The 12133-nt window shown below is 43.2% G+C and overlaps 1 non-coding gene and 1 pseudogene across 1 annotated transcript; both read right to left on the bottom strand.

The window, feature by feature from the left end:
• Positions 1-530: 530 nt before the first annotated feature.
• On the bottom strand, positions 531-1501 carry LOC101959915 (cyclin-dependent kinase 5 pseudogene; annotated as a pseudogene).
• A 2746-nt stretch (positions 1502-4247) lies between these two features.
• Positions 4248-4371, bottom strand: LOC120886017 (small nucleolar RNA SNORA27). The gene has a single exon (XR_005728797.1). It is a non-coding gene; the product is annotated as a small nucleolar RNA SNORA27 (small nucleolar RNA).
• Between the last annotated feature and the right edge of the window lie 7762 nt (positions 4372-12133).

Raw genomic sequence — 12133 nt, 5'->3', positions numbered from 1 at the left:
TACTCATAGAACCATACCTTTGGGTCTCTCCTATCCCAGCCTGCAGGCTTGGATATAGGGTGTTGAAGAGGGAAAGGTCCATGTGGGACGTGGAGGGCCACAAGGAGAGACCCATGCCTTTTCTCCTCATTCTGGTGAAAGACATCTTTGATCTCAGATGCTAGCTGTTTAACCCCTGGGGACTATGTCTGGTTTTCCTGGACAGAGGGAGGATGGCATGTGCATAAGTGCAGGGCCAACACTGCCTTGAGCCCAGCAGGGAGGAGTGGGATCAAGGGTCAAAGCCTCATGATCCTGTAGTCTCAAAGCCACTTAGAGTAGCAGAGAGTTGGGCATGCCTGAGCTGGATGAGGGGCTGCAGAGGGGAGTAAAAGTGGAGCAGGGATCCCCCAGCACCCCCTTCAGAACTACCCCACCACTACATCAGCAGACTGTGGGAAAGGAGCCAATTTATGAAATTAAATAAAGTCCATGGGGGGGAATGAAGATCACAGGCCAGGGTACCTTGACCCTGGCCAGGTCCAGCACAGCTAGAGCTCAGCACCCCCCTTCCCACCCCTCCCACAAAGGGTCTTAAATAAGCCAGGCGAGGGCCTGGCATCCAGGGGTCCCAGAGCCTGGGTGGGGGGACAGAAGTCAGAGAATTAGGGGTATTGCAGGGCCTCCTCCGCTGAGACATGCTGGACAGGGTTACACTTCAGGAGATTCTGCAACAGGCCCCTCCCTGTGGCATTGAGCTTGGGCACGGCATTCACCAGGGATGTTGTGGCGGGGTACATTGGGTAGGGCTTGTAGTCTGGCAGCTTAGTCATGGCGGGCCAGTGCTCCTCAGATGGTGTCCCCAGCAGCTGGAAGATCCTCTTCAGCTGGTCATCTACATCGTTGCCAAGGAAAAAAGGTTGCCCAGCATTGGCCAGCTCGGCAAAGATGCAGCCAGCTGACCACATGTCGATGGATGTGAAGTACAGTTTGGCCCCAAAGAGGTCATCCGGTGGACGGTACCACAATGTCACCACCTCAGCAGAGTAACAGCGGACTGGGATCCTAAAGGCTTGAGCCAAACCAAAATCAGCCAACTTCAGCTCCCCATTTCTGTTTATGAGGAGGTTCTGGGGCTTCAGGACCCTGTGAAACACGTTGCGGCTATGACAGAATCCCAGGCCTATCAGCAGCTGGAAAAGGAATGACTTCACAATCTCAGGATCGAGGTCACCATTGCAGTTGTCAAAATACTTCTTCAGGTCCTGATCACAGAACTCAAAAACCAAAGTCAGCTCCTTGTCACTATGCAGAGCATCATGAAGCCTGATGATGTTCTTGTGCTTCAGCTCCTTGAGTAGGCAGATCTCCCTCAGTAGGCAGAACTCGGCACACCCTCATTATCATCATCCAGCCTCACCCGTTTCAGAGCCACAATCTCATGGGTCTCCCAGTTTGGGGCCTTGAATACAGTTCCATAGGTGCCTTCCCCAATCTTCTCCAGTTTCTCATATTTCTGCATTGCAGTGGCCACAGGAACCCCTGTAGGCCCTGGGTTCTAAGACTCCAGCCCCTTGAGTTCTTTATATATCCTGGAGATTAATGATCTATCTGAGGTGTAGATGGCAAAGATTTTTCTCCTGTTCTGTAGGCTCTCTCTTCACGTTCTTGATTGTTTCCTTTGCTGTGAAGAAGCTTTTTAGTTTGATACCATCCCATTTATTGATTCTTGATTTTACTTCTTGTACTTCAAGAATCTTGTTGAGAAAGTTGGTTGCTAAACCAATACAATGGAAAGCTGGGCCTACACTTTCTTCTAGTAGCTTCAGGGTCTATGGTGGTATAATGCCTGGGTCCTTGATCCACTTGGAGCTGAGTTTTATGTAGGGTGAGAGATAGGGGTTAAATTTCATTCGGATATTATGGATTTCCATTTTTCCCAGCACTATTTGTTGAGGAGGTTATCTTTTCTCCAATGTATGTTTATGGTGCCTTTGTCTAGTATGAGATAAATGTATTTATGTGCATTTGTCTCTGTCTTCTATTCTGTTCCATTGGTCTTCATGTCTGTTTTGGAGTGCTCACCTTTTCTTAAGCTATCATGGGTGCATCTCTTTTCCTTGCAGTCAAAAGAGACTGAGAAACTGATGTGACTCCATTTTAGGAAAACCAGCCTCTACCTCAGATCAGGGCCTGTCCAAAGGGGGGATGACCCTTGTTCTTGGAAAACCCACAGAGCGTTCCTAGGCACAAGCTACCGTGCTGAGTTATTTGTCTGTAAAAAACAGGAGAGGTCTGAAGGGCCAGATGTCCCTGACTCAGCAAACTAGTTCTTGGAAAGACCAAAGAATGTTTGAGGCCTAAGACCTGACCGTGATGACCCAAGCAACCCCCTAACATCAACTAATCAGCGTGAGACAGGGAAGATACCTGGAAGGCCAGGTGACCCCCCCACCCCCAGTAGTCTCAGTAATTGATAACATGTTAGGAAGCTGTGTGGTTTAGCACGTACACTCTTGCAACCCCTTGTGGCTTAAACCAATCAGTTCAAATGTATCCACGCCTTTTGAACTCACCAATTACCCTTATCCAACTTGTTCCCGCCAATGAATGTGATAATCAATGTTAAGAGTTGTTGTTTGATTTTCCTGCAGTATGGAATGATTTGCTGTGTGATGTTGTGAAACATAGAGTATCCCCCCAAAACCTATAAAATCTCACTGAACAAAAGACCAGGGCTCACTCCTCAGGACCGCTGCATTGGAAATGGTTGTGAGTCCAGGCTCAAGCTTGCAATAAAGACTCTTGTGTGCTTGCATTGGATTCAGCTCCTGATGGTCTTTCGGGGTCCCCCAGATCTGGTATTACAAGACTAGGCTACAACAGGAGCAATGGTTTGTCACTTTATGAGGTAAAAATACTTCTTATAAAACAGTGTGGGGGCTGGAGTTGTGGCTCAGTGGTAGTGTGCTCGCCTTGCATGCATAAGGCACTGGGTTCCATCCTCAGCACCACATAGAAATAAAATATATTGTGTCCATCTGAAAAAAAAAACAAAACTTAGAGTGAAGGGCTGGGTTGTGGCTCAGTGGTGGAGTGCTTGCCTAGTGTGTATGAGGCACTGGGTTTGAGCCTCAGCACCACATAAAAATAAATGAAAATAAAGGTATTATATCCATTTACAACAAAAAATATTTTTAAAAAACCCCACAAAACTTAGTGTGGACCCCTAAGTACACACTTGTAATCCCAACTACTCAGCAGGCTGAGGCAGGAGGATCACAAGTTTGAGGCTGGCCTAGGCATCTTAGGCTCTGTCTCAAAACAAAAACAAATATAAGCAAACAACAACAACAACAAAACTCAGTTGATCTTCTTAGAAATGAACTTACATACTCAAAATTATGTCCACATGTCACTAAGCAAAAATTGACTAGACCAATTTTTTAAATTGCAATAATGGGGATTAAACAGAAGAGCACACTACCACTAGTATATGGTCATCACAGGACTGATGAACAGTTTAAAAGCTTTGGAAAGTAAAATAGTGAATTTTGAGAAAAATGGAGAAGAGTTCATGGACATTGATGCTCAATGTGGCCACAGGAAGAAACATACAAATCCTTAAATCTGTAAACATTTAAGGTCATGAGCCTAGCCAAGATGTCCTTAAGTATTATTGGTTTTATTGTGCCCACCTCCCTGTCCCCCCCCCCCAATTCATATATGGAAGTGCTAACTCCCAGTGTCTCAGAATGTGACCTTATTTGGAAATAGGGTCATCACAGATGAAATTAGTTAAGATGAAGTCATACCAGAGTAGGGTGGGCCCCTAATTCAATACAACTGCTGTCCTTATGAAACAGGGGAAATTGGACACAGATGCTGGCACAAGGAGAATGTTATGTGAAGATGAAGACAGAGGTCAAAATGATGCTTCTACAAGCCACGGTTGTAAGATTCCCAGCAAATCATGAGAAACTAGGGGATAGGCAGGGAATTGATTCTCTCTCACAGCCCTCAGAAGAAACCAACCCTGTTGAATCCTTGATCTTGGATTCTAGCTTCCAGAACTGTGAAATACATTTATGTTGTTTAAATTTCCCAGTCTGTGCCCAAGCTCAGATATTTACATCTATGTGTGCTTTCCTTGAACCAGCTATAATGTAATAGCGTCTGCCAAGTATGCTTCCAACAGCAGGTCAAACAATGTGAAAGCTTAAGAATCCCAACTAGTATAGTAAGTTGTTATCTTGTTTTGTTTCCCAATTTGTTTCCTCTAACTTACAAAACAAACACTCAATTTGCCTGAGCTTTCAAAGGACATTTTCTTTGCTCCACTTAAATAATCAATAAAGACATTTCACCAATTAGCAAAGTGAAAAGGAGGTGAATATGGTAGTATTAGATCCAACCAACTACAACCATGTAAGTAAAACTAATTTTCCTACTTAGGTCTGAGTTTTTTTTTTTTTTAAAAAAGTGGTTTGGAATTACTTAGCTATTTCACCTTAGCATGACTTTAATAAATAATAATAATCTCTATACATTGATTATAATGGATAAGGAACATTTCTAAGTACCTAATGCATATCAGGAGATAATAACTAGGAGAAAATAACTATTATTATTTAAATGTTAAAGATGAAGAAACTGATACTCAAGAGAATTGTCTATAAATGCAGTCAGTCAGTAATGGAGCTGACCTCAGACCCTAGTTTGCCTTAGCACAGAATTCATATTCTTTGTTATAATGCTCTTCTGCTTTCTGAATGGGTTCAGGGTCTCACATAAAGAAAGCTCATGGAGTATTAGATTCATCCCCTTGTCTGACTTGGTCTATTTCCCCCACCTCAGCACTAGGAATTGAATCCAGGATTTTGCACTTGGCTAGGCAAATGCTCTACACGGAGCATCCTCAGTCCTATCTATCTATCTGTCTATCTATCTATCTATCGATCCATCTATCTATCTATCTATCTATTTTAGTACCAGGGATTGAACCCAGGGGCACTTTATAACTGAGCTACATCCTCAGTCCTTTTGTTTTTATTTTGAGGGTCTTGCTCAGTTGCTCAGGCCTCAAACCTGAGATCCTCCTGCCTCAGCCTCCTGAGTCACTGAGATTACAGGTGTGTGCCACCAAGGCCTACTGATTTAATCTCTTTGCAACCGACATAAAAACTCTTGCTCATTCTGCCTGAATTTTCCAACTCAAGATGAAAAAACAGTAACTGGCACACAGTAAGTGCTCAGTAAGCGTTAGCTGTTATTAATGTTGTGTTGTAGATGTTCTGTCTGGCAGTAGAAAGCATTATTCATAACTCCCCTATTGTTATCTGTGGGTACTTTGAAATGTTATTGGATGACCACTAGTAGGGTAGGAACTTGGAAGGTAAAGTTGATCCAGGAAAAAGGGGAGAAGCAAAAGTGGAGAGGCTGAGGCTAGGGCCGTAGAAGCAGGAATGTGACAGAGAAAGCAGTTGGCAGAATGCCAGGCTCCACTTTGTCTTTGGTGTGGCTGTCTCTGGGGGTTGAGCAGTGGGGGTGGGGGTGATAGCCCCTCTACTCCTGATTGGTCAAGTCACCTTGCTTTATGCTTTATTTCCTCCCTTCTTGGGTAATGGGGAGTCTGAAGCTTGTGGTTACATGAAGCTTCTTGGAATTCTTCCAGAAAGAGGGGAAACATATGAGGTCCTGGCACACAAAGATTCAGCGGGTGAAGCAGTCAGTGTGAGGACAGAGTGATTATGCACATGATCGGCACCATAGTGAGGCTGGAGGTCTTTGAATTTAGGTGTAAATCCCAGCTTTCCTACTTCAGCAACTTTGTGATGGTGAGCAGGTAACTTACCTGCCTGAGTCTAATTTCCTCTTCTGTAATTAGGATGATAAATAGCCCTTACTGTATAGGCATTTTATGAGGGCTTTGCCAGATAATGCATTTGCATGCTTAGCATAGTGGCTAATAAATAGCTGTTATTATTGTTATTAAGTGTTAGACTTTGACTTCCTCTCTGCCTAAATGTGTGGATTGCCCAGTCTCTTCCTCTCCCTTCTGTTTCCCCCATCCTGAGCATCTGGGTCAAATGCCCCTAGATACCTTTCCTTTTCCCTGGACCTTCCAGTGGGCTTGGCTGTCTGACACTTCTGGGCAGCCCCAGGACAGTGGAAAGCATCCTTTCATGACTTTAGGGTGGCTTTTTTGTTCCAAAGCCCAGGAAGAATTGATAAAAGCCTTATCTGAATCACATTCCATTACTGGGATTAAATCAGACTTGCTCTGAGGACTTCTAGCTGCTATTCCAGGCTATATGCCGGCAGCTCCTGATTATTGCCTTTGGCCCAATCTGAGGTCATCACACTTCTTTATGCCCAGGGGACTTTCACAGGCTGGGGCAAGGAGAGGTTTGGGCAGCCAGTGGGGATTAGTTTCAATTAGCAAGCACTGCCTGAGTAGGAAGGTTTACAGCCAGGCACACCCTAGGCACTAAGGGGGAGGAAATAGGAAAGACCCAGACACTTACTCAGCCAACTCTAATCTGAGACGGCAAATAATGAACTGCATGAGTGCGGTAAACAGGGATGCAGATCAACAAACGGAGTTGTTAATGGGGCAATGGGAGAGTGTGTGATTGATTGCAGGGTGGTTGCTAAATTTTTCTGAGCCTCATTACTTTATCTTTGAGTTTGGAATATTAACATTTACTTCAAATGATTATTTATTTATTTAGGCACTGGAGATTGAACCCAGGGACATTTTATCACTTTGTTATATTCCCAGCCCTTTTTAATTTTTGAGACAGGTCTTTGCTATTGCTTAGGGCCTTGCTATATTGCTGAGGGCCTTGCTAAATTGCTGAGACTGACCTCAATCCTCCTGTCTCAGCTTCCTAAATTGCTTGGATTACAGGCATGCGCCACCACACCCAGCTACAAAAGGTTAATTTAGGGCTGGAGATGTAGTTTAGTGGTAAAGCACTTGCCTAGCTTGTGTGAGGCCTTGAATTCAATCTCAAGTACCAGCCCCCCTCCAAAAAAGAGTAAATAAATAAAAGGTTAATTTAAATGGTAATGTACGATTAAAACAGGGTTTTACAGAGAAACTTGGATTTGGATCTTTTCTTGGCCACCCACTAGCTTTGTGCTGTTGCCATTAACTTCTCAGAGCTTCAGTTTCTTCATGTATGAAAAGGAGGAAAAAACACCTCCCTGCCTAGGTTATTGTAAGGGTTAGAGAAAATTCAGCATATAAAATAGTTGGTGGCTACGTGTATGTGCACACATCTCCCTAATTACTCATGATAAATGGGAACTCTGAACCAGACCAGGCCAAGGAGTGTGCCATTTACTGAAACAATGAGTTTTACAAAAGAGAAAGAGTACACACATGTGGCAGACGAACATGAGGAGGTGGGAGCCCCAAGTCTCAAATCAACCTTCCATGAGGATAGGGTTTTTCTGGGACAAACAAACAGGGTAGTCTGAAGCCTGGGAAAAGTGATTGGCAATAAGGAAGAAAAATGAAGTGACCGTGGTCTGCTCATGAGAAATCAAACTTCAGCCCTCTTTCATAGGACACATGTTCAGAAAATGGTTGCATTAGTGTGCTCTGAGAATGGAGTTTTTAGCCCATCAGATACTTGCTTAGGCCTAAGTGAAGGGTCCATGGTTTCAACTGATTTGAGCTATCTCCCAATTTCTGAAAGACAACTTAGAAGCAATCACTATCATCATGATCAATGCTACAGCAAAGCTAATGTGACCTTTAAAATTGGTGAGAAAGGGGCTGGGGATGTGGCTCAAGCGGTAGCGCGCTCGCCTGGCATGCGTGCCGCCCGGGTTCAATCCCCAGCACCACATACCAACAAAGATGTTGTGTCTGCCGAGAACTAAAAAATAAATATTAAAAATTCTCTCTCTCTCTCTCTCCTCTCTCACTCTCTCTTTAAAAAAAAAATGGTGAGAAAAATCAAATGAATCTGGGGTTTATTCAGGATTTTTTTCTTCTTAAGGCACGATGGATGGGGGTGGTCATCTTCAATTGAACAGACCCTCAGTGAAGGTCACAAAGCCATCTTCTGTGTGATATATTCACTGTGGAGATGTTTATGAAATCTTGGTCATCCTGAGGCCAGCCTCAGCTTGGAGGGTAGATCATGAGGAAAAGAGAAAGGGGGACTTCATTAGCCTCCAACATTCAGGTAAGCCTCAGGGTAGTCATGTGTAAATTATAAGCTGTCTGGGAGGCTCTCCAAAGACAGGGAAGCTTAAATGCTCAGTAGCCCAGAGGCCCCAGCAGAGACTCAATCCTACCTACATCTAAGATACTGGCTCAAGAACACTTGCCTAGGCAGGCGAGGTGGTGCATGCCTGTAACCCCAGCAGCTGAGGCAGGAGGATTGAAAGTTCAAGGCCAACCTCAATAATTTAGCAAGGCTCTAAGGATTTAGCAAGACTCTGATTCAAAATAAAACATAAAAATGGGGCTGGGGATGTGGCTCGGTGGTCAAGCAACCCTAGGTTCAATCCCCAGCAACATAAAAAAATTATAAAAAATAAAAATAAAAAAGGGCTGTGAATGTAGGTAAGTGGTAGAGTACCCCTGGATTCAGTCCCAAGTCCTGCAAATAATAATAACAACAATAATAAATTTAAAGAAAAAAATAAAAGGGGGCTGGGATTGTGGCTCAGTAGTAGAGCACTTGCCTAGCATGTGTGAGGCACTGTGTTCGATTCTCAGCATGCCATGTAAATAAATAAATAAAAAAAATAAAAGATCCACCAACAACTAAAAAATATTTTTTAAAATTAAAAGTAACCTCTTATAAATCAAGTTTTATTTATTTACTTATTTGTGTGTGTGGTGCTGGGGATTGAACCTAGGGCTTTATGCATGAAAGGCAAGTACTCTACCAACTGAGCTCCATAAAAACAGGGTTTGTAAAGTGAAAAAACAAAAACAAAATTGCAGGGACACACTCCTGTTATTTCCAGGTACTCTGGACTCTGAGGCAGGAGGATTAAAAATTCAAAACCAATCTGGGCAACATAGTAAGTCTTTGTCTCAAAAAGAAAACAACAGACAGGGCACGGGGTGCATGCAGGTGCACACCTACAATCCCAGCAACTCAGAAGGCTGAGACAACAGGATCCTAAATTTGAGCCTAGCCTCAGTCATTTAGCAAAGCCTTAAGTAACTTAGTGAGATCCTATCTCAAAATAAAAATTAAGAAAAGGCTGAGGATATACTCGGGGATAATGTTCCCCTGGGTTCAATCCCAAGTACCAAAAAGGAAAAGTGTGGGGGGAACCCCAGCAAAACACACGCGCACACACACACACACACACACACAAAAAAAAAAAACTGCAGCAGTTCTTGGCCTTTTGCTGTAACAAAGTTATGATCATCTTGTCATATCAAGCTGAAAATGTTACCACTATCGGGACAGTTGGGAATATTTCACTGCGAATGTGATCTTTTTTTGACTATGAAGTGCTATAGTACTGGTTTTGATTGGTTTGGTAATAAATGTGTAAAACTTTTGAACTGAAAAAACAAACAACAATAATTAATTTGCAGCCTAAAATAAAGAGGAAAATATAAGGCTTGTCAGGCAATTAGATAAGAAAAACATTCTGTCCCCCAGTTTCTTTTTTAACTTTTTAGATTTTTAACTGTAGATGAACACAATACCCTCATTTTATTTATTCATGTGGTGCTGAGGGTTGGACCCAATGCCCCACAAATGTGAGGCAAGTGCTCTACCACTGAACCACAATCCCAGCCCTGTCCCTCAGTTTTATATTGCTTGTATACTGTTTGTGGTATTTATCTTTTTTTTCTTATGACTAATTTTATTATTCTAACTAAATATTCCTTTTTTTTTTTTTTTTTTTGGTACTGGAGATTGAACAGTGGAGCTTTACTGAGAAGCTATATTGCCAGTCCTTTTTAGTTTTTATTTTGAGACAGGTTCTTGCTAAGTTGCTTAGTACCATGCTAAGTTGCTGAGGCTGGCCTCAAACTTGGGATCCTCCTGTTTCAGCCTCCTGAGTCACTGGGATTACCGACCTACATCACTGTACCCAACTGATATTCACTTTTGTACTCAAAAAAATGCAAATAAACCCCTGTATGTTAAAGGTTAGTAATGGGACCCCTTTCCCCACAGGATAAGGACAGAGCCAAAGCAGTCAGCTCAGCAGGGGGCCTGCCCTCTTTCCTTAGTCCTTACAATCAGGAGGTGCTTTAGTATAGAGGTTTTTTTGTCATTGCTCTGATCTGCCTTATAGGAAGCCTGCTTCAATCAGGAACAGCCTGTGGCCTCTGTAGGGGAGTTCCTGCTAGATCATCTTCCCTAGTCAGAGGAGGAGGCTGAGCAACACAGTGATGTCAGTCCAATTAATTCTCTCTCTTTCTAACAGTTTTCAACAGTGACCTTGAAGGTGAGGCATCCTTAAAGGAAATTTATCTATAGGGATGAGAAACACTGGCAAGTGGGGTGGGGGGTGGGGATTACCCCGGCTGGGCCACACACGCTGGGAGCCCCCATGAGCAGAGCTGACAATGAGACATCCCATTACATCCTGGGGCCATTACCTTGGGGAGATGGAATTGGACAAGCCTGTCTTTCCATTATGCAAAGAAAGGGCTTTTCAAGTAAATGTCCATTTAAGTATGAGCTTAGATCAGTGAAGATGGGGCCATAATAGCTTTGGTGGTCATCACAGCTATTAAAAATACATTTTTTTTCCTGTGCTCAAGCTGCCTTGTCATCTTCATATTGTTCATCCCCAGTAGACTGTGACTCAACCCTATCTAAGTGTCTGGGAGGCAGGTCACCATCAATCTGTATTTTCAACTTTTCAATTCTTCAGCATACGTAGTAGATGAAATTTACACCCTTGATATACCCCATGGGTATATCCAGAATGAGATAAAACCTAAAAGTTGGGTGAGGGAAGGAAGTGAGTAGTGAGTAGTAAGTAAAGCCCTCTGCTCAGTAGTCATTGCCTAAAATCCTGGGCTCACTTGTCTCTTCAGATCATCCTGCTTAGGTCCTCAGACATACAGAGTTCTCTTTTAGCTCAAGGTGCTCAAACTGAGCCATATCCCCAGCCCATTTTATTTTGAGACAGGGTCTCAAGTTGCATAGGGCCTCGCTTAATTGCCAAGGCAGTCCTTGAACTTGTGATTCTCCTGCCTCAGCCTCCTAAATCGCTGGGATTATAGGCATGTGCTGGCTAGACTCATTTCTTGATGCAAAGGGGAAATCGTACAAGCGTGGGAAGACTTGTGATTATCTTTACCTTCAGCCTAGCACAGGCCTCCCATGTACTTCCCTAAGCTTTTTCTTCATGGCCCTTCTTATAATTGTTATTAGTTGCTGGCATGATTGCTTGCTTGTAGTCTTTCTTCCCCATTAGAAAAAAAAAAAATGTCCATGAGTGTATAGATTGTCTTGTTATCAGTCTATTCCCATAGCTTGGTACACAGTAAGGGCTAAGAAAGTAGTTGTTAAATTGATAGATGGATGGGGCTGGGGATATGGCTCAAGTGGTAGCGCACTCGCCTAGCATGCGTGCGGCCCGGGTTCGATCCTCAGCACCACATACAAACGAAGATGTTGTGTCCTCCAAGAACTAAGAAAAAATAAATAAATGTTAAAATTCTCTCTCTCTCTCTCTGTCCCCCCCCTCTCACTCTCTCTTTAAAAAAAAAAAAAAAAAAAAAAAAAAAAATTGATAGATGGAAAATACCCCTACCCATCCTGACCCCATAAAGGAATTAACTAGCCCCAAATGTCTTTAAGTTTAGACTCTTTTTTTCCATTTCCACTGGGTTTAGATTGAGTTCTACCTGGTAGTTGCTAGCCCTCTGTTCATTTAGGTTTTGAGCAAAAGTTTTCCTAATCAAGTGTCTAATGATTGGGGATGAGGGGAATGGCTCCATCTGTCGGCAAGAGTCAAGATCACAGCAGGAAAAAGCCCTGGATCCACCTGCCCAAGGGCCTAAAGTATGTCAGACTACATCCTCCAATGGTAACTGGAGAATGTCCAGTGGGTAGTGACTGGATAAAGTTGTCATTGAAGCTGTCAAGTGTAATAAGCTTGGGGTTAGGGCCTCTAGTTGTATTTAGTAGACTGAGAT

Source organism: Ictidomys tridecemlineatus, chromosome 1 (genome assembly GCF_052094955.1).
Source record: "Ictidomys tridecemlineatus isolate mIctTri1 chromosome 1, mIctTri1.hap1, whole genome shotgun sequence".
NCBI lineage: Eukaryota > Metazoa > Chordata > Mammalia > Rodentia > Sciuridae > Ictidomys > Ictidomys tridecemlineatus.
Note: the sequence above shows the minus strand (reverse complement) of the source record. Positions and strands in the feature narration are given on the sequence as shown.